Source organism: Phacochoerus africanus, chromosome 4 (assembly GCF_016906955.1).
Source record: "Phacochoerus africanus isolate WHEZ1 chromosome 4, ROS_Pafr_v1, whole genome shotgun sequence".
Taxonomy (NCBI): Eukaryota; Metazoa; Chordata; class Mammalia; order Artiodactyla; family Suidae; genus Phacochoerus; species Phacochoerus africanus.
Genome location: NC_062547.1, coordinates 141,472,878 through 141,499,362, shown reverse-complemented (window position 1 = coordinate 141,499,362; position 26,485 = coordinate 141,472,878). Strand labels below are relative to the sequence as shown.

The window sequence follows — 26,485 nt, the reverse complement described above, 5'->3', positions numbered from 1 at the left end:
CCGGAAGGCCACCTCGCAAGCCACCAAGCTGTCCTATCCTCAGGCTTCCTAACTGACCAACCCTATCGACTAGCGTCACAGAGAACCTCCTGTCCCAGGCCCTGTACTCGTTTTCCCCCCGCTTTTTTTGGCTGCACCTGCAGCATGTGGCAATTCCCGGGCCAGGGATGGAAGCTGCGCTGCAGCTGCGACCTGGGCCACAGTCGCAGCAGTGCTGGATCCGTAACCGCTGTGCCACAAGGGAACCTCCCCAGGCCCTGGAGTCTTAGGCTTTACACGTCTTCTCTCTGTCCCTGACCCTCCCCAGGACTCAGGAAAATAGGGACTATTTACCAATTTCAGGGCTGAGGATTCGGAGGCTCAGAGAGGTTCAAGGTGTCAGGCCAAGGTCGAACAGCTGGTTCCCAGTAAGGGTAGAACTTGAACCCAGGGCCCAAGTGTTAGTCACCCCACTCTGTGCCACTGTTGTTCTACCAGAGCAAGGTCACCCAGACACCCCGAGGCTGCTCCCGCCCCCCTGCCCCCCGAGGGTTGTTACCATGCCTGCCACCTTTACGTAGTCAGGGGGGCCAAGCTGTCATAGACCCCCAAGGGAGTGTCCCCATCTGGGGGCCTTGGAGATACCCAAGCAGGAACTCGGAATGCTGGGTCAGTGACATCATAATGCCAGCTGCAACAAGGTCACCAGAGAAGGTAGCAGTGTCCTCACCCCACCCTCAGGGCCAGGGAGCCAGGATTCATCCCAAGCAGGGCTCTGTCCTGAGCCCTTCAGGCCACAAGGCAATGGTGGGTGGGAGGGGTGTGGGGCAGACAGGCACGGGGGCCGGGGGGGGGGGGAATGGTGCTGTCTGCACGGGGGCATGCAGAGGTGGCCACAGTGACACGTTCTAGATGTTCGGTTGCACACAGCCTGCACCGTCCACCTGACAGGAGCCCCATGCCCTGTGGTCCTGGGGAGACGGGGCAGGATACAGACCGGGGCCTGCCCTGGAGGAGTTCACAGGAGCTGGGCCTATGGCCACACCAACATTGGGTGTGATACTAGAGAGCGGGAAGGGGACCGAGCGGGGCATCGGGGGCCTTTCTGGAGGAAGGGGCTGCTTAGCCTGTGTGTTAAGGATAAGGAGAGGTTACCAAAGGGGACACAAGCATGAAAAGGGGAAGTGGGTGCGAGGTGTGGCTCTGAGGTTGGCAGAGTCCCAACTGAGCAGGGCCTTGAGGCCAAGGGCAGGATTTTTTTTAACAGCTTTCCTGAGGTATAGTTGACATACTATAAAATCCACCCACTTCTAAGCGTACAAGTCAATGGTTTTTTAGCAAATCTACAGAGCCGTGCAACCATCACCAACACCAAGGGCAGAGTTTGAGTATCCCTCCCCTACTCCTCTGCTGGCGCCAACAGCCTCCCAGCTGTCCCACCTGTCATCAGGGCCTTCGGGCCCCAAGACACTGGCTCAGGAGAGCCTGCCATCAGCGAGGCAGGCCGGGGCCACAGATTTGCACACCCTGGCTCATAGCATCCTCCCCCACACATTCTTGCACACTCCCGACATCCCTGCTACCTCCCCTCACACCCTCCACCCATCGTGATGGGCTGTGTGTCTTAGGGCTCCAAGGGAGGCGGGATGGACAGACTGACGAGAGTGGGCAGGCCGCTGGTGGCGGGGAGGGCAGACCACAGGCTGCAGCGGTTGAAGTGAGTTGAGCTGAGCAACTGGGTGTGTGTGTGGGGGGGGGGGTTTCCATCTCTGATTTCCATGATTCAGCCTGGGGAGTTTCCAGAGGGAAAAAAAGCCCTACTCAGGCCCAAGGAGACACACACAGGGACACTGGTCTTGGCGGTTAGGAGAAATGCCGGCCCTGCCAGGGAGCACAGGGCTCATGTCCAGCTACGGATGGACACACACACACACACACACACACACATACACGCGCACGCGCGCGCGCAAGAGACACGCTGACCACTGGCAGCACCCAGCACATGGCCTGAAGTGGGACATGCCCTCCACACCCCTAGGGTCATCCTAAGACTGGCACCCCAAGGCCAACTGCCACGGACAGAACGGGGAGGGGCCTGCAACATGCTGCTGAGAAAACCTGGGAGCACAGGGGCCTTTAGGTGCGCTTACGGAGCTCCCCAAAATAGCTGGGGGAGATCAGCCCACTTCATGGACAAGAACACTGAGGCCCCAAGCAGAAGGTGTGCTCTGACCTTGGGCTCCAGGGAATGAGATACGACGCCTGAGACACTTCTGATAAAGGCAAGGCCTCCCTCCACAGGCACCTCCTCTGGGCCAGCATCCTTCCCTAGACGAGTCAAAGGCTTCAGAGGGCCCTTTCCTGCTGTGCGACCGCGGCAGGTGACCTCCGAGCCAGTTGCCCCATCTGGACCGCGGCACCATGAGGATGACAGCTACCGTGCGTGGAGGCCTTCTACCATGCCAGACATGCCGCGTAGCTCGTCTCCCGGAGCTCTCGTACCCACTTTCTAAAGGAAGTGCTATTACTGCCCCATGTAGAGCAGGCCATTTGAGAAGCAGTTAGGACCTGGAGAAGACGGCCGTCTCCCCATCTGGGCGCCCCTGGATCTTGGACTGATGTTTTCTACGTGATGCCTGAGCTGACACCAGCCTGGGATCAGAGCCCACACGCTCAGTGAGCACCTTCCTCCCGGAGGGCCTCGCCCCAGGGCAAGCCAGGGAAGCCCAGCTCCGAGATACTTGGGCCAAGGCACAGGACGGAGCGGGGAGGGGTGCAGATCCACAGGACTGGCCAGGAGCCTGGGGTCTGCAGGTCCAGGCATGGGGTTCCATCTCGTTCCTTCCTGTTGACCGTGACTCCTCACCCCACACTGAGCCTCTATTTCTGTCTGTAAAATGGAGCCTGGTTCCTGCCCTGTACCCCAAATTGCATGAGTCATGAACCCAGAGGGGGCCCGTGGGGAAGGAGATGGAGAGATACAGAAAAAAAGACTCCAGGAGCTCCTGCTATGGCACAGTGGGTTAAGAATCTGATTGCAGTGGCCCGGGTCACTGCAGAGGCAGGGGTTGGGTTCCCAGCCCGGAGCAGTGAGGTTGCCATAGACTGTGGTGTAGGTTGCAGCTGCGGCTTGGATTCAATCCCTGGCCCAGGAATTCCCATGTGCCATGGGTGTGACTCCAGAGGGCAACCACCCCCCCGCCCCACCTGCAAATCCCAGGAGGACGGTCCCAGGGGCCTGAACTGCCTCCTGATGTCTGACTTTCAGATGGGGAAACTGAGGCCTGGAGAGAAGGGTTTTGATCAGGCAACAGGGTGGGGACCAAACCCCAGACGATGGGCTTATTGGGGTGAGGGGCAGGCAGCCCCCCTCCCTTTCCTATCTCTCTGGGGGAGGGGGGGGACGACGACATAGCAATAGCAGACCCTAATGGCAGGCACTTACTTTGCCAGGTATTGTGCTAAGCATTTCACACGCATTTCCTCACTGCATTCTCTCTGTAACTCTCCTTTTGTTTGGTGGAGGGGGACTCACCTGTGGCATACTGGAAGTTTCCAGGCCAGGGATGGAATCCAAGCTGCAGTTGTGACCTATGCCACAGCTGCGGCAATGCCAGATCCGTAACCTGCCGCACCACCACAGAAACTCCCTCTCTGTAACCGGCATTAGCCCCATTTACAGGTGAGACTCAGGGAAGTGACGTCACCTGCCTAAGGTCACAAGGTTAGTAAGTGGCAGAGCCAGGATTTGAAATGAGGACACTGACTCCAGGGCCTGGCTCTCCGATACCCATCAAGGGCTCTGAGGCACATGCAGGGAGGGATTCCGGCTGGAGGATGAGGCCCAATTCAGCTCTCAGCCTGGCGGAACCCCCTGGGTTTCTCAGGGGTCCCGGGGGTGGCTCTCAGACTCTGGGCTGCTGTTGCGGATGCAGTCTGCAGCTGGACCCGAAGGCCCAGGAAAAGACAGGGGAAGGGGCTGCGGGTGGGCCGGACGGGCCAGGCTGGGCCAGAGCTCCGGGCATTCCGGCGGCCTCCGCAGGAAGCAGAATGGGACGGAAACCGGCTCCTGCCTCCTCCCCCAGAATCCTGTGGGCAGCCCAGCCGGGCTGCACAGAGGCCCTCTTTGTGCCTGCCCTAACCCGCCACCCGCGGCTGGCCCAGGGTTTTGAGTTTCCTGGGGGGTGGGGACCCCGCCACTGCTCAACCTCCAGCTACCTCCCCCTCTCGGGGGCGGTCACAGCAGTCCACAGCTGGAGGAGGAAGTGAGCCGATGGCCAGGGCTACCCCAGAGACCCTGGGCGGTGTGGGGGGGGGCTGGAGTCTGTCCGCATCTCGTTCCCCCAACATAACACACCCTGATCAGAGGCTCCAAGTGGGGCAGAGGGACCCACAGACAGAGCCGGGGAAGCCACCCCCTGCTCACAGCCCTCAGGCCCATCGTCCCCCACCTGGAAGGCTTCCATCCCACACCATCTCAGTGCTCGTGGGCCCAGGGTGGTGGGCGACCCTGGAGGCCGGCCACGGGGGGCAGGGCAGTTCACCAGTCAACCACCAATTTCGTATCTTCCGGGAGCTCCCCAGACATACAGGGTGCATCAAAGGGGAGGCCTCAAGCTCCCTTTAGCTTTTCAGGGGACAAAAGCCCCTTGCGTGATGCAACTTCTCAAGGAACACGGGGCACCAGGGAGTGTGCATTGTGAGGAGCCGCACTAGAGACAAGCAGATGGGCGTGTGTCCACCTGGAGGGTGCCAGACACCTGTGCATGCTGCATAAACAAGCGTGTGTGTGTGTGTGTGTGTGTGTGTGTGGTCTCAGCTGTCACTCTTTGTGGGTCTGAGCACTGATGCGCACATGGGGCTTAGATCCCAGTGGAGGTCTTGGTGTGACCTCCTTGTGTGTACGAGGGGCGTGTGTGCCATCCACGTCTGTGAATGTACGCAGACACCCGAGGGGGGGGGTGTGTGTGTCCAAGCAGAGCGGTTTACGCGGTGGCTGGATATTTGTGGGTTCTTCTGGTCTGTGAGTGTCAACACATCTTTGCCATGTGTGCACGTGTGTGTGCATGAGCAAGCGTGTGCACTCTGTGAGCTGTATCAGGGCCTCTGGAGGGTGCTGGGGTGTGAGGCTGGGGCCCAAGTGGAGCACGGGGATGGTGCAGACAGGAACTGATGCCCGGTGCTGGGGCCCCTGTGGAAAGAGGAAGCTGCCCACAGGTACGCTTGGGCTGCGGTGGAGGCTGGGCTCTGCCCAGCTCCAGTGTGGCCCCCTGAGAAACCAACCTCGGGTTCCACGAGGCCAGAACCTGCCCTGGCGACGAGCGAGGCACCTGCCTTGTCTGCAGCTCGCAACCCACCAGCTCTGGCCAGCATCGAGCTGCCTGCCTGGTCTGAGCGTGGAAAAAACTGGAAAACAAAAGCCCCCAGACCGCAGGCCCTCCCTGCAGAGGCGTGGGGGAGGCAGGCAAGAGGCGGGAGGCTGAGGGGGAGGGAGGGAGGTGTCGCCGCAGCCCCGGAACACAAAAATAATGAGGCGAGAGGGGCCGTGGGGCCGAGCCGGCTGGTTCCGGAGTCGCTATCTGACCTTGACAGATGCCACAGCTGGGCGCCTGGAGAGGAGCCGCCGCCACAGTGCCGCGGATGGCCCCCACCCGCCACCTCCCCCAGGCCGGGTCGATGGAGGTTCAGGCAGGCCCCGGCCACAGGCAGCCACCCCAGCAGGTGGGAGCTCCAAGTGCAGCCCAGTCAGGCAGTGGGGGGGGGGGCCTGCAGGCAAGAGAGTGGGGGCAGGGCCGCCACAGGGCCTGGGAGGCAGCCGTGGGGTCTCCCGAGGGCACACCGGCCCTCAGGTGTGGCTACGTGTGCGAGAAACACACAGAGTGTGCGATTGTGCTGGGGTAGCTGGGAGGCTGAGGGTGTGTGGCTAAGAGAAGCAAAGTGGGAGTGTGGGCGAGGCAGAGACAAAGATCACACTTGTGTGTGTGTCCGTGGGGGTCACCGATCACTCGCCTGCCCCCTTCCAGACACAGCTGTCCCGGAGGGCACAAGTCACGCCCGAGCCGGGGGTGGGGGCGTGCAAGGAGAGCCACAGGGCCCCCGCGCCACCAAGTTCTGTCACTTGCAGGTGGAGGAGAGGTGTCTGTGGCCAGCCCCGGCCTCTCCTCCCTCCCACCGTGGCGGGGGTGGGGGTGGGGTCCAGGGTACAGTGATGGGTGCGGGGCTGGGCACCACTCCTCTGGGGACACCAGGGAGGGGCTGGGGGGGGTGCGAGCCGCAGGAGGGGATGTCGGGCTGGAGGTGGATTAGCAATTCCGAGCACTGGCTGCATAATTAAAAAATCATTACGGCAGGCGGGCAGGCAGAGCCGAGTGGAGCTCGCGCTCCGAGCGGGTGGGGACACGGCCGTGGTGCTCCCCCGCCCGTCGCCTCCCGGAGGAAAAAGCCCACCTGCTAATATAATTACGGAAAAACACAAGCACAGAAATTCGGTTTCAGCCAACAACATGCCTGAGGGCCCGCTGCTCAGCCCGGGGAGCAGGCGGGTCACCGGTGCCCAGGGCTCCTGGTGGCGAGGCAGGGCCTGCCAGGGTCACATCCCAGACCCCGACCCCCACCCTCTCAACAGCCCCCCCCCCCCGCCCCCGCCGGACATGTAACGCCCAGCGCCCCAAATCCCAACTCCCAAGAGCAAACGGGCCTGTCTGGATGGTTTACAAACGGGGAAACCGAGGCGCAGCGCAAGGTGTTTGTGGCCAAGCTGAGGCAGGGGTGGGGTTCCAGGAACTCGATGGCGCTCTCCCCACTCCCGTGTGTCCCCCCCCCAGCCCCCTCCTCCCCGACTGGGATGCACAGCTCTGCCCTGGCACCGAACGGGGCTGTGCAAGCCGGGGGAGGGGGGGAGGGCCAGGGCGGCGACGCGGGGCCCCGGCCTCCCGTGCAGGGACAGGGCGTCCTGGGCTCGGCTGGGTTAAGCCGGGCCAGCGGGCCTGGCTCCCGCCCCGAGAAAGGCGGCCAGCTCTGGGGCACAGGCCCCAGATCGGCAGGAACAGCCGCCATCACCTCGGGCCTGGGGCGGGCGGCGCGGGGAGCGGAGCCGGGCCTAATGAGTCGGCCTGGGACCCGGGCGGGCGCCGGGGCGGCAGACGCGGCAGCCGGAGCCGCGCGGGCACGTCCGCGGCCCGGAGGCGGCGGGGAGCCGGGAGGCCCCGGCGCCCTGGGACGCGGTGGGACTGGCGGCCTGGGAAGGGCCGGGCAGAGGAGATGCCGCACCGAACAGGCCTGCCTCCCCTCATTCCTCGGTGCCACCAGGCGCAGCAATTAGAGGCTTTCAAAGTTTGTCCTTAATTGGTTTCATTTTTGCCTCATAAATGATTCATGGCCCTGGAGGTCTGCGCGGCGGAGGGAGTGGCAGGGGAAATTTGGGGAGGGTTTCGCCAGGAGCAGGGCCCCCCGACCTGAGGCTGGAGCGCCGGCTGCAGCCTGAGCAGCCTGAGCCCCCCTCGTGACCACGAAAGGGCCTGAGGAAGCTTTGGGCAGGTGGGAACCTCCAGCACAAATCCAAACCCAGGCCCTCTCCTTGGGGCACTGACTAATTAGGAACTGCAACTTCTCTGCAGACCAGAGCTCTGCGTCCAGGCCCAGAGCCACCGCAGCTGCTGGGGCCCTGGGAGGGTGAATAATAATGTAATGATAACAAAATAACTGTGTCAATAGCAATAATAAAGGCGGCGAACACGTCAGGAGTTCTAAGTTTTGAACGTGAAGCTAAGAACAGGGCTTTTTAAACTACACCTCCTCCAAGCACTACCAGGAAGAGCACTACCTGGATACCCATTTTACAGAGAAAGATGCCGAGGCGTGGAGATTAAGGGCCGTTTGTAAAATAAATAAAGCGGGGGCCCATGACCCCGTGCTGACTCTGTGCTGGGCGTGGGAGCTGCGAGATGTCCTGGATCCCGCCCTCAGAGAGCTGCCAGTCTAGGGCGAATACAGACAGACACACACGGAAGGGTTTAATAGAGTCTGTGCAGCAAACTCTGAGCGCTCAGCCAGGGGCCTGCTGGGGGCGGTACCAGGAAGGGCTTCTGGGAGGTCAGATGGGCAGAGGAAGCTTCTCCCCTTTAAGCCCATACACAGCCCACGCAGGATGCTCAGAGAATAGGTGTGGCCCACTTAAACCCAAGACTAGCGGTCAGACCTGAAGTAGCCCAGAGCTACAGACTCCATCAGAGGGATACGGGATGCAAAATGCCCAGCGTGCCCTGCCCAGGGCAGTCGCTTTTATTCTGAACCTCGGGGAGAGAGAGGTGAGGCCTACACAACTCATTGCAGGTCAATAGAGACATCTCGGAGGTAAGGAAATGCACTGAACGAATCGGGGAGTAGATGCCGTACGGACTAACTCCCCCTAGAGGCCCCAGGGCTCTGGGCTGCTCGCTGCTGACTCTTGGGTGTCTCGCAAATCTCACCTCCTCACGTGTCCTCCAGCCCCTGTCCCCACCACGTGTACCAGATTCCCCTCTGAAAACCTGGCTTGCTTGGGCCCTGGCACGCGCACAGTCCCATTGGGCTGCCTGCTCTTCCACCCATCCGGCCTCCACGGGGCAGTGAAACCGTCTGGTACCAAAGTCAGATGCTTCAAGTGGTTATACCTCCCTGTGCCTCACCACAGCCCTGTTTCCCAGATGAGGAAAATGAGGCTCAGAGAAGCTAAAGGACTTGCTCAAGGCCACACAGCTTAGGGGAACCTAGGTCCAAACTTTTTTTTCTTTTTTTCAAATGGCTGCACCTGCAGCATACGGAAGTTGCCAGGCCAGGGACTGAATACAAGATGCAGCTACGAGCTACGCTGAGGCTGCACCAATGACGGATCCTTTAACCCACTGCACCCGTGCCTCTGCAGTGACCCAGGCCACAGTCAGATTCTTAACCCACTGCACCACAGCGGGAACTCCAGGCCCAAACCTCTTGAATGCCCACATTCCTCACCTTGCCGGACTCCTGCAGGCCAGTGGCCAGGGCCTGTCCTAGGTAGGCCCAGCCACCTCTTGCCCTAGTCTCTGTCTAGACAAAGACTGTACAGAATCCACACGGCACACACTAGAATCGAGGCAGGTTGTTGTGGTCCGGGGCCCTGCAGGGAACTCAGGAGGTCACTGGGGTCGCCACCAGGGAGGCCTAGGGGGTGGGGTGTCCAGCCTCAGCCCAACAGGGTCACCCTGAAGATTGGGTGGCGGGGGAGGGAGGTGGGGAAAGCCCCTGCAGGCACACACAGGGGACCACGAATGTCTGGGGCGGGGAGAGGAAGACGCACAGAGGTGCCAGGGTGGAGGGGTTGGCCTTGTTCTCTGGCCCCCTCTGGGTACAGTCAACTTTAAGGCGCCCATCACTCCAACGTGGGAGGGGGTTGCCCGCCGAAGAGTTCCTCCCTTGGGAAGAAGCCGAAGCTTTAGACACTCCCTCCTCCATCCAGCTGGAGAGAACACAGCTGAAGGGCCTGGGCAAATCTCACCCTCTGGGCCTCGGCTGCTTCATCTGCACAGCGGGCCCAAGAGTGTCCCTGGAGCGCGATGGAAAAAGTTTTGAGGTTCAGAGGTTTTCCTTGAGAAAGGGAAGAACGGGACAAAACATTCCGTGGTCTGTGTTGGCTGGGAGCACTGGAGACCCCGAGGCCAGTGTAGACAGTAGGAGCTGGACAGCAGCTTGGTGGAGTTCTCCGGAAGCCGAGGCCACCCCAGCAGGCCCAGGCGACACACCCTTCCCAGGTACCCACTCTGCGCCAGGACACTGGTCTACCCTATGCCCCTCACTGTGCATCTGCCTGTTCCAGGGCTGCCCAGCCAGCTCACTGGGGTCCCTCTCCCCAGCCTGCCCAGGAAGCTGGACGTCTCAGGCGGGTCAGCACTGACGTCAGGAGGACCAGCTGGGCGTGGAGCCCGCCACCTCCGGAACCACCAATTAATTAACTTTTTCAAATTAATTTCCCAAGCAAAATTCCATAATTACATCTGTCTCCATCAGCCTGAGCTGGGCAGGCAAGAGGACCCTGCAATGAGACGGGATGTCACTATACTAGGGGGTGACCCTACCAGCCCCCGGAAGAGGGCAGAGAGGCACTGGGGGTTGGGTTTCACCTGGGCAGCGTGCTTGTCTGGCATCCTTACGGATGCTGAAGGGGAGGAGAGGGGACCAAGAGGCCAGAGCCAGGAGGCGGAGGGCTCAGGGAGATGCACGGCTGCCCAGCTCACCCTGCTCCCCAGCCCCCACCCTGTGCCCCCCAAACCACAGTGGGGCTGGGCAGGGCCCAGTGGCGGCACAGGCACTCAGAGGCTGAGGAGGCCGCGGCTGCGGCGTTCTAATTTCCCAAGGGGGCTGAGATTAATTAGCTCGCACACAGGCGCACAGAGAGAGAGGAGAGTGGGAACAGGGGCGGAGAGCTGGCTGCTGCTCCCCCCTCCCCGCCTGGCAGGCAGTCAGGCGGCCTTGACAGCCTGGGTGCTCTGAAGGTCAGTGGCCAAGCTGGCTGAGCCAGCACACTGGCACCGTCTCCTTCCCAGAAGCCCTGAGACCAAAGTTGAGGGGGGAGGCCAGTGACCAGGAAGACAGCTGGCGGTGGGGCGGTGGGGGGGCCCCCACTGGTCAAGCCTGTGCCACACACCGTCCTGTCTCATTCTCACAGCAGCCCGAAGAGGTTGCTCTGCCCATTGCACAGATGAGAACACTGAGGCTCAGAGCTGCCTCAAGCGTCACCCAAGTGGTGGATGGTGAAGATGAGACGAACATCCAGGTTGGCCCAACTCTAGAGCCCACCCCGGTCCCCCGGAAGCTGTGCTGGCCTGAGGTCTATGGGGGCTCTGGGCCTGTGAGTGTCTGTCTGGCTGTGACTTAGCTCTGCCTCAGACAACATGGGCAGGGCAGACTCTCAGTCATTTCACAGATGCAGAAATGGAGACCAGAAAGGGGAAGTGACCTGCCACACAACACGGGGCCCCAAACCCAGAGATTCTGCTCCTCCATTTAAGGCCAGCGCCAACCTCCAGCAAAACAAACCCGACTCCGTGGCCTTTAGCGAGCCCTGGGCAGGGCCATGTAGCATCCTGGTAGGGGCGGTGTGGGGGCGTCGCTGTGGCTGCCCCTGTGCAGAGAAGAGGAAGCCACCCCCCAGCTCAAGGGTGCTTTCTTCACTCTCCGCAGGGCTCCCCAGAGAGGAAAGGCGTCCCCAGAAAGGTGGACGTGGGGAGGCAGGTGCCCATGAACAGCTCTCACAAGCCTAGCAACTGACTTTTCCAGAACCTGTCTGTCTGCAAGGAGATCCCGGCGAGTCTGAGGTGCCTCCGTCTGCTCCCCGGGGCACCCCGACTCCTCCCCACGGCCAGGCAACCACGTCCCTGCAGAAGCCAAGGGCAACAGGGTTCATCCTCCCCAGGCTGAAAGGGGCAGCAGTCCCAAGGTTCTTGGGTCCAAGATAACGGGGGGGCCCTAGGACAGTCATGGGGCTGGTCATAGGTGGGGAGCGGGCTGGGCCAACTAGGAACATTAGTCCTTGGGTGGGATCATGGGAGATGGGTCAGGAGTCAGTTCCCAGAGGCACGGGTTCAGGCCACGACAGGGGCCAAGATGGGTTTTGGAGTCAGGGTTTCTCTCCTGCTCTGCAGCCTCCCGTCTAGGTGACCTCGGACGGATGGCTTGACCTACCCACGAGGACAGCCCCAGCCCCACCAGGCTCCTGGAGAGGACACAAGGGAGGGTCTCAGCACAAGGCCAGCATGCACAGCGCTCAGGACAAGGAGGGCTGCCTCGTCATTCTCCTTGTCATCATCGGCCAGCACAAGAATGGGCGTCAAGGGCCGCTCAGGCCAGGGCTGTGGGGGAACCTAGGTTGTGGCCCTGGTGCAGGCACTGTTCGCCCTGGAGTCTGAGTCAATCCCTCCTGCCTCAGTTTCCCCAGCCCCTGGTCTGCCCTCTTACTGCAAGAGCACGGGGAGGCGGGCACACAGCAGCCGTCTGAAAGCTACAAGGAGGGTGACACTCGGTTGTCCTGTTCTGGCCACAGAAAAACCCACCTCGACTTCCTGCCAGCCGTTCCTCCCACCTCCCTGGCCCCCCAGCCCTGCCAGCTCTGTGTCAGCACTTTTTGGGTCTCCCACGGTCCCAAAAGCTCTTCCCCGTAGGCGCGTACCCAGGTCCTCACTGCCCTGCAAAAGCTACATTTGCCACCTACAAGTCCCTGCTGGGCTCCAACTTGTGGCCTTGCTGGTGGAAGGTAAGGGACAGAGAAAGTACTGGAACCATGGTTAGCTCTGTTTCCACCCATACTATGAAGCCCCAGGAATGTCCACCCAAGGACCCCAGGTTCCTCTGCCCTGGCTCCAGTCCCAGCCCTCCCCCGCTCTGTGGCCCCAAGGGCAGCCCCTTCACCCCCACACCTCGGCATTCCCATCCAGGCACAGCCCTGGAGAAGGCTAAACCCAAGATAGCGTAATTAAAGAGTCCTGGCTCTGGGGTACCACTCCTAGGGAAATGCCAGCTTTGGTGGAGCAGACAGGTGGGAGAGAGGGCTGGACTCCCTTGTGGCACGGTGAGAACCACACCCCACCATCTCCTGCAGGTCTTGCAGCTTTAAGACACCGCAAAAATGCTCACACCCATTTTTACAGGTAGCAAAACTGAGGTCAGAGGGGTTGGCCGACTGGGCCATGATTACACAGCAGGCAGGGGCCAAGCCGGGTTTGGAGCCCAGGTCCGTTCCACTCCGGAGCGCGTGGCTCAGGGGATATTCGGTCCTTCTGACCGGCCCCTGCTCTTTTGATTGCCTCGGATGCCTAGGCCCCTTCTCCTCTCCCAGACCTCTGTCCAGTGCTTTATGGGGGAGGCGTGTGTGGCCAGGAGATGGAAGCCAGCCTGGACCTGAGTCCTTACAGCCACCTGCCCCTTGACCCCTGCTAGGCTGTCTCAGTCTTATGGGCCCAGACTGATCAGCAGTCTGAGTGTTTGGTGACATCCAAAGCCCTTCATGGCCGCGAAGCATCCCCATTAAACTCAACTCTCCCATCTGCAAAATGGTGTATTTCTCAGTGTGTGAAAAATAGATACACCCCGCTCCAGGGAAGGCAGGCCCCCTCCCCAACGGGCAGCAGGAGCATGGAGGCTCCCTGCGGGCCTCCCTCTAACCCAGCAGCCCAGTCCTTCCTTGTTCTCGGCCAGCTTTGTCCCCATCCTGCAGGCCAGGAGCTAAGTCTGAGTTCTAAGTCTCAGCGTGCTGGTTGCAAGGCAGGAGGGTGGTGACAAGGGGCTTGGACACCGAGAGGACAGAGGAAAGCGGGTGCCAGGGTGAGCAGGGAGGGCGAGCAGACAGACTCCTAGGGCGCAGCCCACCAGACGAAGGCAGTCTCATTTCTCCTGAGCCTCTGGCACCCCCAGCCTCCCAAGGACCCGGCCTCCTGAGTTGGGGGAGCAGCTGGCCACTTGGCGCTCCCAGGAAAATCAATTCTCCATGGCTTTCCTTCTCCAGCCTCTCCTCCTCCCGGCTCCTCTGCATCCCTCCCCCACAGACCTCCAAATGGCTCTGCCTGGGCCAGCGACCCCCACACCGCAGGGCAATGGGGGTTAACTCTTCCGAGCCAGAGACGTGGGCCTCCTTGCCGAGAGGGCCAAGCCAGCCTGAGGGATGGGCAAGTGGCTCCCTTTCCGTGCCCACCTTGCAGAATTCAGCTGACTGCACGACCCAGGGCTGGGCCGCCTCGGTGGGCGCCTACACAGGGAGGCATCTGGGCGAGTGGGGCCCCAACCGTGCTGCAAGTGGGCGAGTGTGTGCCCGGCTGTGTGGGGTCACTGCTCCCGGCCCAGCTCTATCTGGGTGCGTGCTGGGACCGGAGGGCGACTGCCAGAGCCTGTGACAGGACAGAGCAGACATGCAACTGCCTCCCTGGAGCCGTGTGCGGGCTCCCAGGGGCACAGCACGCCCATGTGTGACTGTGCTTGTCCATCTGCCCATGTGTGTTGCCCGTGTGTGTGCCCATGTGTATGTGTGAGCGTCAGAGGCTGGGGCTGTGTGTCCACAGCGAAGGGGACCCAGCCCGGCCTGTGTGTGTCCGCTGTGTGTGCGGGGTCGTGTGGCACGATGTGTGCCAGGGGGCGGTCTGTCCCCAGCCTGTGCCCCCGGGGGTGCCGCGTGGGGCGTGCGTGCGTACGCGCCGCCTGCCAGGCCGCGGGGCCTCGCGGGGCTGCTGGGGATGGGGTGACTCACGTCTCCTGAGCTCATCCCGCCGCCGCCAGCCCGCCCAGCTCACCCGGCTCTGCTGGGCTCAGGGCCGCCAGTGCCGGGCTGGGGGGGGGGAGGCGCAGGCAGATGCGGCGGGGAGGCCGGCTTGATAAATAACCTGCTGCTTCCCCAGGCCTCTGAGAAAGGGAGGCTGCACCCTGTGAGGGGGGGAGGGGGCGGCCCTGGCCCCCCCCCCAGGCTCTGGCTGTCCTGGCCCCCACGGCCCAGGCTGCGGCTCCGGTTCCTGTTTCATCGAAACCTGAGCTGGGAAAAGCCTATCGGGTCATCTTGCCTGTCCCGCCGGCCGCCAGGCCCAGGCAAGCTGCCCCTCAGGGGACAAGCCCGCAGCCTGGCCGCCCAGCCAGTGGGTGGGTGGGTGGGTGGGTGGGGGGAGGATATTTCTGTCCAGACTAAATGCAGCTCTAGGCCTCTGTCTGCCCCCCCCCCCCACCAACAGCTGCTCCCAGGGGCCCCCTGGCTCTGCAGGACTGACTAAATATAGCCCCCCCCACCCCAGCAAACCCCCCATGGTCACCTCTTCCCACTGACCCCACCCACAGGAGGGTAGGGAGAAGGCTGGGGAGCCCACTGTGTGACCCTGGGCCAGTGTCTCCCCGTCTCTGGGCTCTCAGGTATGAGACCTCAAGAATGACTCGGCTCCAGGCCCTGACCTGCCTCACAGGCACCATCAGAGAGAAGATGAAGGTGACTAAACAGGGGTCTTTGTCCAAGGAGGCAGGTGAGGTCCCCTCCTCCAGAATGACTCCAACCTGTTTCAGCAAAAGAATGGCTGGGGGACCCCTTCCCCAGCACCCCAAGTATTTGTAAGCTCATAAACATGGCCCCCTGCACCCTGCCTGTCCCTTGCCCAGGCTGGGCAATACCAGGCTCCTCCAATCTGCCCCAGCCGGACCCTGGCCAGGAAACAAGTGGTGCCAGGCTTGGGGCGGGGGGAGACGCAGAAGCATGACAGCTGCTATTTCCTGGAGGCCACGGTTGGGCACAACCCGGGTTCCTGCCTGGCTCCACACTCCACCAGCCAGCCTCTCCGCGGCTCCGGCCCTCCGCAGGGCACCCCTTCCCCAGTGTGGGCACCGCCAGCAGCCAGAGTCTCAGTCCCACTCCCCCCACTTCACTGGTGCTGGGGGGGGGGGGCGGCAGGAAGAAGGTGCCGGATGCACCTTCTGGCCCCGGGCTGGGGAGAATGGTGGTCTCCGCAGGGCTCAACAGGCGGGGGAGGCAGCCCCAGCTCCCCCTCCTGCCTGCTGCCTGCCCACCCGGCTGCTCCCCCAGCCTCACACGCACCAAATTCCCCACATGCCTGTCTGTCTCTGACAGCTCGCGCAAATACTTGGCTGCGCGGGCACCCGCTGTTCTGAGCCCGCTTCGCCTCCTCCCCTGCCTTCCCCGGGGGGCTCTGCAGACGCAGCCAGGGACGGGAGGGGGGCCAGAGCCAAGACGCTTGGTGGGCAGCGGGGGTGGGGGTGGGGGCGGGAAGCGAAGGCAGGAGGAACCAGTCGCAATGCCAAAGCGCCAGCCTGGCCTGGGGGACCGAGGGAGCCGGGAGGCCGACCCGGGAGGCCACCCGAGCCGGCCCTGGTGGGGCGGCAGCTGCTGACACCCCCGCTGCCCCCCGGAACCTCCCAGGAGGACCTTCCGGAGGCCTCCCACTCGCCTCGGCCGATGAAACAGCATCTGCCACCCCCGCGGCGGCGACAGCCCAGGACGGGGCGGAGGGCACCGCCAGGCCCCTGGGGAGGGCTCTGAAATCTGGACTGTGGCCCGGCCCCCAGCGCGGGGGTGCGTCCCGGCCCTCCTGCCGGGTGAGGGGCACACCCGCCGGGCTGCCACCCGGGCCGGGGACGTGGCCACTCGGACCGGCTGGGGGGCCTCGTCTGCCCCCGGCTCCCTGCTTTCCTGCTCGCCTCGCCTCCCTCCCAGGAGACCAGTGGAGGAAACGCTTCCTGAGAACAGCTGGGATTTTCCGCTGGACACGGCCTCGCTGGCCGGCTCCTTATCTGCCACCCCCACCCTCATTCCTTCTCCCAGAGTCACCCCTTGGGCCAAATCACACTCCCCGCCCTGAAGCCAAGCACCCCCTCCCCTCCCCACTGGCCTCAGCACCCCCAGCGCCCGGCACACACCCCAGCACAGAGCAGACAATGAATGGATGACCTCATGGTGCGACATTCCCCACTTTGCAGATGGGTATGCTGAGGCCAGCACCCCATCCAGGCTCTGCCGGAAGGAGACTCTGACTGCAGGGGGCCCTTCTCTATCAATTTCCACTCGCCAGCCACACTTTCTGCCCCAGGAACCCAGGCTCCTGGAGGCACTGGGGTGGCTCCAAGCAGAACTTCTCAGGGCTCTGGGTCCAGACACCCAGCCGGCTGGTCAGGGCCGCTGGCCCCACTCTCCCACAGCGTAACGGTGGCCTCGAGAAGAATCCCAACTGTACTGTCTTTGTGACGCTAGACTGCGGGGTAGAGCCTCCTCTCCCCATTGCACAGATGGGGCTGCTGAGGCCCCCAGGGGAGGGGGGAGCTGCAGGCGGCCGTGAATCAGAGGGGGAGCTGGGAAGCCGCCCGGCCCTGCCGGCTGTCGCTGGAAGCAACAGCCTGCATTTCCTCCTCACACTGGTGCCTCGGGAAGCGTGGGCAGCGGGCGGGCGGGCGGGCACCGCCGGCAGGACCCCTCCTGTGCCTGCGGGCCAGCCGCATCCCCTCGCTGCCTGCCTGGGCCCACGCGGCCCACTCCCCAGGCCAGCTCGCTCTCCGAAGAAGGGCAGACCAGAGGCCGAACTAGGCTTCTTTGTGCCTAAGGTGCTCATGTCACTCGAGGGCACCAGAGGGAAGCCCCTCCCCCCAGGTCTTCAATGTCTCCCAGCATCAAATGAGATAGAAACGGGACCATTCAGGCCTCCTCGCAGCAGTAAAACCCACAGTGGTGTGATTCTAGACTCCCAACACGACAGGAAGCCCTCAGCTCTACGGAGTCTAGGATTCTACGCTCCTGTGACTACAAATGCCAGACTGCCAAGACCAGACAGACACTGCCTGGAAGAAAGGAGGCCCAGCTCACCCAGTTCCCACCCAGCCTGGGGGGAGCAAGTCAGGAAGCAGAGGGGCTGGGTCTCCCATCTGGGTCAACAGGAACAGGACAGGAGGCCTGTGGGCCTGGCATAGGAGCTGGTCTAGTCCTGGAGGCCAGGCCACCATGTCGTGACAGGCACGGCCACCGAGGCTGCAGCTGTCAGGAAGCCCAGCCCTCAGCAGCACAAGAGGGGAGGAAGGCTTTATAAGCCTGCGTCCCCACCCTGCGGCTCAGGGCGAGGACGGGCGTCAGGTCAGGGCCGGTCTCGCTGCTTCTCGGGTTCCAAGCCAAGCTTCACGCTTCATCTTCCTGCCTCCACCACCCACTGCTTCCCCCTTCCCACCACGACCCCCCTCCCCCGCAGGCTCCCAGGCCAGCCCCCCCAAGCCCATCTGACAGATGGAAAAACCAAGGTCCAGGGAGAAGACATGGCCGGCCCCAAGGGCTCAGCCTCAGCAGCCGACTGGTCTCTGGCGGCATCTCTCAGCCCTGCCCCCTCCACCTCACTGCCCAGAATCCTCCACAGACCAGTCTGAACACCGACACAAGCACATGCCCCATCCTGGTGTCCCCTGAGAGCGCTCATGTCCACAGCTAATGACCTGGTCACTCATTAATTCATTCTTTCATTCACCCGACTGGCCAACCAGCCCATCGCCCCACCAAATGCCAGGCCCTGTGCCAGGGGTATGGGGCCTCGAGAAGGAAAGAGAGCAAGGCCCACACTCCGCAGTCCTTTACAGAGGGCCTGCTGCTTGCCAGGCAGCATGGACCACCCCAGCAACAGCAACCTTGGCCATCCGCATGGTGTTCACAGCCAGACAAGGGCTCTGCCGGGACCCGATCCCACTTGTCAGTGGCAAGTCACAAGCTCTCCAGCCTCGGTTTTCTCATCTGTATATGGGGATGCTAAGAGCCCTCGAATCAGGGAGGATTAAAAAAAGCAAAGGCTAGCAAGCTGTTCACTCAGTGCCTTAGGATGAGTTAGCTGTTGTCATTACCGTTGTTACAACACATTACAATAGTAATAACTGGGGGACAGCAATTGATTCGAGCAGCAGCTAAAGCTCTTCAAACACTTAGCTGGTGCCAGGCACTGGGGGTACGGGAAGGAATCACCGTCACATCCCAGGGCAAGGCTGGCAAGGAGCAGCTTCAAAACTCCCCGAAGCGTCTGATGAGTGAGGGACTCCGTGTCGGGAGGTATGGCCCTGCCTAAAGTAAGGCACACGCCGCGTGTTCACGTGGGCTGCACAGGTATGCATGTGCAAGCATTAGCAATGCACGTGAACGTGTCAATGTGGGAAACCTGGGAGGGTCGTGCAAGTACGCGGGAAGCGGGGCAGCAGTACACGGCGTGGCTCAGCCCCCCTACCCCCACCACTCCTGCCTGTGATCACGACAGACGGGAGGGGACTGTGGCAGGAGCAAGGGCCAGGCCCGGAAAGCTGCTTTGCATCGTTCTGGCCATCAGATCACAAGCCTAGGCCAGGCCCCTGGGTGGGGGGGTGGGGGCTGCCAGGTGCTGTCCCACACGTATCGGGGCACTTGCTGCCTGTCCTGGCAGGGCACACGCGGGTTCCTGCTGGCAGGCAGGGTAAGGCCGCGGAGGTCAGGGGAGGTCACGGGGAAGGGAGGGATGGGTGGGCCCAAGGGCCATGTGGGGTCTGCTGGACGGGGGAGGGTGGGCACAGGGCTCCCCCGGGGCCACCGGGCAGGCCTGGCTCTGCCCTGCTGGGCCAGCAGCTGGAGGGAAGTAAATATAGCGCGGGGCGTCCCGGCCACATTCCTGGGAGGCCAGCACGGCCGCCCGCCCGCTGCTCCAGGCAGAGCGCAGCAGCCAGGGCCCAGAATCGCCGCTGCCCTCTTCCCAAACAAACAGCAAAATAAATAAAACCAGCTCTCACGGCGGCACAGCTGGGGGAGGGGGCAGGAAGGGGTGGACCCAGGAGGGGCGCAGCCGGCGCACCAGTGGCCGCGGTTTCTGTTCTGCTGGGAAGCAGGAGGCCAACAAAAGAGGAAAATGGAGGGAAAGGGCAGGGAGATTGTCAGAGATGAGAGAGACGGGAGAGGACGTGCCAGAGACGGAGGCTGTGACAGGCAGGGGTGCGGGGGAGGCAGGTCAGGAGGGACAGGGACAGCGTCAGGGCCGGCTGGGGGAAGCCAGAGGCAGCCTCGGGGTCCGTAAAGCAGCAATCCAGGGACAGGGATGCCCCCCCTGGCGGGGGGGGGGGCAGCTGGCAGACAAAGGGGGCCTGTAGGCTGGGGCAGGGGGCTGGCTCCAAAGGCCATGAAATATTAAAGAGCCGAGGCCAATGCGTGACAGAGGTCACAGAAGTAAGACGACAAGCCAGGGAGGTACAGGGACCCTGAAGCAGCGCCCCCTCCCCACCCGCGGCTGCGTCCCCCTCGGCCACCTCCAGCAGAGCCGGTCTACCCCAGCTCTGCTCCTGCTGAGGCTGCTTTCCATCCAGACGGAGGATGGGCTGAGGGTGGGAGGGGCCGCGGGGATTAGTGATGGCAGGGGACTCTGCAGTTCCTCTTCCCTCTGGCTGATCTGTGCACAGCCGGCCTTCCAGAGCTGCCAGCCACCCTAGCAAGAAGGCCAGGAGGCCTGTCAGCACAGCCGCTGCCACAGGCGCCTCCTGGGGAAGAAGGGGGTAGACATCCAGCTTCCCCTTTGCAGAAAACAAGCAGCCAAGCCACCACTTTCCACCCAGACCAGCAGGGAGGGCAGGCCATGCCTCACAGCTCAGCTGAGCCAGCGAGTCATCGGGCGAGCCAGTGAGCCAGCAGGCCATCGCCTGGCCCTCCCACCCCACCCGGGCCCCACGAGCGGCCTCATGACCTTGGCCAGTCCTCTGCCCCCCCCCCCCCGCCAGCCCAGGTCTTCCCCAGCCCCCCCCCCATCCCAGGCCTGGTGTGAGGAAGGAAAGATAAGGGCAGGTAATGCCTCGAAAACCTGCAGGGGAGGCTGGGGCGGAGCCTCTGCAAGCAGATAACCGGGCACGGGTCAGGCCCAGGGTTGGTTCCATTTTACAGATGGGGAAGAGAAACCCAGAGAAGCCAAGGGACGTAGCCAAGGTCACACACCTGGCAGTCAGCAGAAGGGACCTAGAAATGCTAACCGGAGCCACGTGTTCTTCTCTTGCTCTTCCCTGGGGGGCCGGGTGGGCGGGGGCAGTGGGACAGGAAATCCTCGTCACCACTCAAGCCAACTTTGATTGACTGCAGGCTGCGGGGTGGCCACCCGAGCCGGGCCCGGCACAGTCTCCCCGTGTCGATCTGAAAATGGCCCTGGGAGCCAGGCGCTCTATGACTTCATTTCAGGGACAAGGGAACGGAGGCTCCCAGCAAGAGCACTGACCAAAAGTCCTCCATCCAGCGAGGCAGCAACCCGGCCGGGATCTGAGCCCGGTCTGACTGGCGAGACAGACGTCACATACACTTGTTGGGTGAGCTCAGGGCAGGTCAGGAGGACCCAGGAGAAGGGAGCTCAGTGACCCAATTGGTCCCTGGTACAGACACTAGGAAAAGGTCAAAAACAAGGTCACAACTGCCATGCCAGGGGGGTGGGCAGCAAGTGCTCTGGGGACAGGAGGTGGGCAGAGCCTGTGGGGTCACTGCCCAGGGGCTGGGCCAGATGATCTGCCTACAGTCTACCCAGAGCCCACGTGCCAGATGACACGAGCCCCTTCCCCAGCACGGGGATACTGAGGCTGGTCCAAAAAAGGTCAGCAGAGCCCTGGCCTACTGTCCCCTAGGGCTGCAGCTGGCACCCCAGAGGTGCCAGGAACTAACCAGCCCCCACCCCCAGAGTCCCCAGTGCTGGCGGAAGGGGGGGCTAGATCCTCTCCCTCCCTCCCAGGCCCTGTAAGCCCAGAGGGAGGCCAGCATCAGAGGCAGGAAATGAAGAAGAATTTGCGATCTAATTGAGCTGGCGGGGGATTAGGCGGCAGAATGCAATTACAGGGGCTGGAGTAGAGCCAGGGGCACTGACACCCCGGGATGTGGCCTAGCCCAGGTGACTGGGCCTAGCCAGTCTCTGGTGAGACACCCTACTGGGGGCGGGGGGTGGGTGGATGGGGTGGGGGGTGACAGGTAGGCACGGAGGAGAGGGGCCAGACGGCGCTTCAGCACACACAGGACTGCAGGGTTCCAGCTCCATGCAACACCCAGAAGCAAGAAGTTTTCCTGAGACTTCTCCCCCAGGGAACAGGCCTGTGGACTCTCCCATAGGGTGCAGGCAGAGAGGAACACACGCCCTCACAGGCGCCACTCACGCATGTACACACGTGTGTGCATGTTCCCAGCAAAGCCCCACAGACGCCTTCGGCCGCATGGGGACAGACTCCCAACCTGCAGACACACAGCTCTGGCCCTCTGCTGCCAATGGCTCCACCAAAGGGGGACAAAGTACAAAACAAAACAAAAAAATACACCCATGACCTTAAAATCCTTTTATTCCCGTAATCACAGGCTGCCATCGCCGTGGATACGCGCTGTCACCCCGGCCCCAGCCTGTCTCCCTCCACGGCTTCCAAAACTCCCAGCAGGCAGGCAGACGGGGAGGCTGCCCAGTTTCTGCCGGGGAGGGCAGGGCAGGGAAGGGCCCGGTGGGAGAGGATCAACGCTACACACGCTCACACACTCGGCCTCCACCGGGGAGAGAGAGACTCTGAAAGAGACTTGCAGACAGAGACACAGAAAAAGAAAGGAACACGGCCACCAGCCATCAAAGACAGACAGAGACCCCTGCCCGCACAGCTCAGATAGGCCCACTTCCAGAGTCATAAGCTTACATAAAACACACAGACACCCACAAATCATCAACATACCCTCTCCAAAATTCTAAGCACACACAACGCAGAATACACACATTCCTAGACTGAGAGACAAATCCAGCTTTCAGACATATACGCTCAGGATCACAAACACACATGTAGACACACGCAACTCCTAGATCCACAGACACACATGTCCTGATTCACAAATACACACATGCGCAGACTCCCACTCCCTAGGATAGACACACACACTCAACACACAGACGCACAGATACGCAGGTCTTGAGTCATTCGCACACACACCGCCCAGATGCCCACATCCCAAACCAACAGAATAGACCCGCACAGCCAGCCACATCTAGCAGCTGACACTGCCCTGGGCTTTAGAGGGCAGGTGGAATGGTTGGAGATGCCTGGGTCTCTGAGGGGGCAGTCCTTTCTCAGTGCCCGCAGCCTGGGAGGTGGGTTCAGAGTTGGGGGGAATAAAGGGAGAAGTAAGAGAATACAAAAAAAAAAAAAAAACTTGAGTGGGATATTCTTGTTGGGCAGTAGCGCGTGAGTAACCGGGGAGGCTTTTTGTGGTCTGGTGAGTTCCAGCTATGAGTGAGAGTTTAACTATTAATACACTTAATCAAGGACACTCCACACACACACACACACACACACACACACACACACACACACAACCACTGCATACACAGGCTAGGACAGGATCAGGTGGTGGGGGTAAGAAAGGGAGAGCCCCAGAAAAAAAAATGGGAAAGCCCCATTCAGGGCCCCAGGGGGTGGAGACAGAGGGCGGAGCTTCTACCCTGGGCCTGCCTCCAAAGCAGGAACAGAGTCAGCGATTGGAGCCGGCACCCCCAGTAGGGTGGGGCTTGACACACAGTAGGGGCTCAATAAATACACACTGGGCCGAGGAATAAGGGAATTAGACATAAAGAGGGGGCAATAATAATACCAACGGGAAGGTTCCCCCCCCATTCTTGGCGCATTAAAGCAGGCTTCAAAGCACAGTGCTGGGGGAGCTCGTCCAGACTTCAGGGTCCAGACAGGCGCTCTAGGAGAGCAGGCCCGGGTCTGGCTCATGGAGATCCTGCCATGCCCCCACCCTATCCCACACCCTGGAAAGTCAGTGGACCTCAGGCCAGCCCACACGCCTCCCTTCCAGAGAGGGCCCCCACTTCTATCCCATTCTTCCCTAAACAGGTGGAGCGCTAAAGAAGGTATCTGATTCCCAGAGACTTGGTCCTCGAGCGAGATGCCAGCCTGCCTCTCACACTCCTATGAGCCTCAGTTTCACACTTGCCAAATGGGTAGAAGGTAGGCACAAAGCTGGAAAGAGCCAGAAAGCGGTGGGGGTCACAGTGGGAACCCAGAGAACACAGGCCTGAGCTGGCCTGGGCCCTGGATGCAGAAGGCTCCCCTCCCCTCCCCTCCCCCCACCTAGCCCAGCCCTGCCGGGTGGACATTCCAGGCCTCACGTGATAAAGACGAGGCCGCTGGCCCACGGGTAAGTCAACAGGCTCTGTCGGGGGAGAGATAGGAGGCCCTGGCCAGGGTCACCTGCTGAGCGGGGGGGGGGGGGGGGGGCAGCCGGGCCCAAATACACACATAAATAAGGCACCAAAGGACAGCAAGTCAGTCGAGGGTCTGCCTTCGGCGGCGGAGGAACCTCTGCCCCCACCCAGGAAAGGGAGGTGGCACGGGAGAGGGAGGGGCAAGCCCAGCTCCTGCCCTCCTGGTAGCGCGGGGCTCCTACCGGGGTTGGAGGGGGGCTTCCACCAGGATCCCCAGGACTCACTGAGCGCTCAGAGGCCAACCTCCCTCAGCTGTTCCCACCCCTTCCCAGGGCAAAAATCACCTCCTCCCCAAGGAGAGAGGACAATTTCCGTTCTGAGAAGGGGGTGAGTTCTGGGAAGGGGGTGACAGCTGCAGAGCGGGCCACTCCCCCCCCCCCCCCCGCAGCTCTTACTTGAGCCTCATCCAGGGAAACTGCTAAATCAACACTACGAAGTAGTAGGTAGCGCGGGCCTCAGTCGCCTCGAATCGCTCTCCAAAGGGCTGTGGAGGAGGAGGCTTCGGGGCGCAGCTCCCGGGTTTCCTCGGTTGGCACCCAAGCTACGGGGGTCCTTCGGGAGCGGGATCAGGGCGCGTTCCGGCCACCCCCTAAGGACGTCTCATTTAAACGCTCTCAGCTGCAGGGACAGCCCCCCCCCCCCCCGCGCCCGCCCGCCCCCGCGAGCCGGGGCAGCTGAGGTGGCGCCGGGCGTTCAAATAGCGCTCCAAACAAGTCCGCAGCCACCGCGCACGCAGCCCCCGCCAGGCGGCCCCAGCGGAAAACTTGAAAGGGACTCTGTTTGCCGGTCGCCCTGGGGCGGCTCCGGCGGGGGCGAGGGCCGAACGACCGCACACGCCCCCTCCCCAGTGCTTCCTGCGCCAACGCGGGGAGGGGACAGCGGGCCCGCCACAAAACCCAGGGCTCGGAACAGCGCCCGCGGCGCAGGGGAGGCGGAGGGCCAGAGGCTGCCTCGCCGGGGCCGCCCCCCCACCCCCGCCCCCGCCCCTTCCATCCCAAGAAGCGACTCTCAGACCACCCAGGGTCAAGGGGGGCCAAGGAGGGTGCGGCTGCCAACCCTTCAGCACCCTCCCCCCCCCGTCGCAGGAGACAAGGGGAGGGCGCGAGTCTTTCCGGATGGGTCCCTACAGAACCCCCCAAATCTGCGGCTGCCTCCTCGCAGCCCGTGGCACCAGCCCAACTCCGCGCACCTTTTCCGATTCCTAAAGCGGGGAGGGGTGGGGGGGAAGGGAGGTAGCAAAAAGCGATCCTAGTCCCTCCTTGGGCGCTTCGGCTCTCCTGACAGGTCCCAGGGGCAGCCCCCCATTTAAAAACCGGGGTCACTCACTTTCTGTTGATCCTACAAATAAACAAAGCCTGGCGCACCCCGCGCTCCCCGCCGGGAAGCAGCCCATTCCGGGCGAGGACAACTTCCCCCGGCAAGAAAATTAACACATTCTTCCCGAGGCGGTGCAGCCCCTCGCTCCGGGGAAGCAAAGGGGAGGGGGGCTGGGGCCCAAACTTCACGGGTAAATTTGGAGCCAGAGCAGCGAGGCAGGCGCCTGGGACACCCGCCTCCCACAGCTCCGCAGCGAGAGGAACACCCCCAGTCTCCCACCCTGGCTTTGCCTGCTGTTTGGCCACGCGGGGCTCGAGAGCCAGCCTGAAAGACTCCCCAGGGCTGGGGAGGATGGGAGAACGAGGCCGCGGGGAGCAGCGGTGGTGGGGGGTGATCCTTTAACGGAAAAAGAAGGTCAAACTTGATCAGCCCGCCAGGCACCCCGCGGGCAGCGGGGGCGAGGAGCCGGAGGGGAAATGTAGAAGTGGCCACCGCCCCCTCAAGTGGAGGGGGAGACTCAGCCACGCGTGGTCCAGGGCATTAAGAGCAGTTACCGTCGCCCCCCAAACACCAGGCTGCGAATGGGGCATGGTGGGGGGAGTGCGCGCCGGAGAGCTCCAATCAGCCGCCCCCGCAGGCGGAGCGCCCGCCCAACACCGAGAGGTGAGGACCCGGGCTCCCGCCGCCCCTGAGCCCTCAGGCTCGAGGACCTGGGGAGGGGACAGGAGCCCCAGCCCCAATCCATGGCGCCCAAGCCGCCGTCCCCGGCCCTAAAACCCCTCTTTTTGTCTGAACTCAGTGATCTGCGACCGAGCTGACTGCGGCTTGGGGAGGCTGGAGTATAGCAGAGGCCACCGAGCGATCCCCGGAGCTCGGGCTCCCAGCCGCCGGGGCTCCCGGGCTCAGGCCACCGGCGCCCCCTGCCCCACCCAAACCCGGACCCCTCCTTCCCCGTCCCTGGCTCTCCGCACCTGAACTTCGGGGGAGCCCGCGCCGCCAAACTTTCCGCCGACTTGCAGCGAACTCCGGCCCCGGCCGCGCACCGGGCCCCGGGGGAGGAGAGGGAGGTAGGCGGGGAAGGGGAGGGGGCCGGCCTCCGGGGGGGTCGGGGGAGGGCCGTGGCCCGACACCTACCGGCTCTCAGAGTCGTCCAAGCCGCCACCGCCGCCGCCGCCGCCGCCGCCGCCGCGAGGCCGAGGGGGAGGGGCGGGGCGGAGAGCTGCGCTCCTCTCTGGGCACAGCCGCCGCGGTGCGCTCCGCTCCAGCCGCGCCGCCCGCCGTGCCCGGGGCCGGAGCCGGAGTCACGCCGCCGCGGCTGGCCGGAGGCGGGGAGGGGGGGGGAGCCTGCAGCACCTGCCCCTCCTCCCCCTCCCCGCGGCCCAAATTAAAAAACAACAAAAAGCAACTAATCACCCCCGAGCGCAGCGCGGCGCGGCTGGCGGAGGGCGCAGCGTGAGGCGCCCGGACTC

General features: G+C 62.8%; 1 protein-coding gene and 1 long non-coding RNA gene across 4 annotated transcripts in view; one reads left to right on the top strand and one right to left on the bottom strand.

The window, feature by feature from the left end:
- Nucleotides 1–26,275, bottom strand: part of CXXC5 (CXXC finger protein 5) — a 33,380-nt gene extending 7,105 nt beyond the window's left edge. For 2 of the 3 annotated variants that reach the window (XM_047778784.1, XM_047778787.1), the window contains exon 1: nucleotides 26,151–26,275. The gene's annotated coding sequence lies outside the window, so the exon portion shown is untranslated. Of the gene's footprint in view, nucleotides 1–25,987; nucleotides 26,073–26,150 lie in introns of those variants that run through there. The other variant, XM_047778785.1, reaches the window with a different exon arrangement.
- Nucleotides 7,725–13,075, top strand: LOC125126410 (uncharacterized). The gene is made up of 3 exons (XR_007134623.1): nucleotides 7,725–8,331; nucleotides 11,173–11,306; nucleotides 11,634–13,075. It is a non-coding gene; the product is annotated as an uncharacterized LOC125126410 (long non-coding RNA).
- Nucleotides 26,276–26,485: the final 210 nt, after the last annotated feature.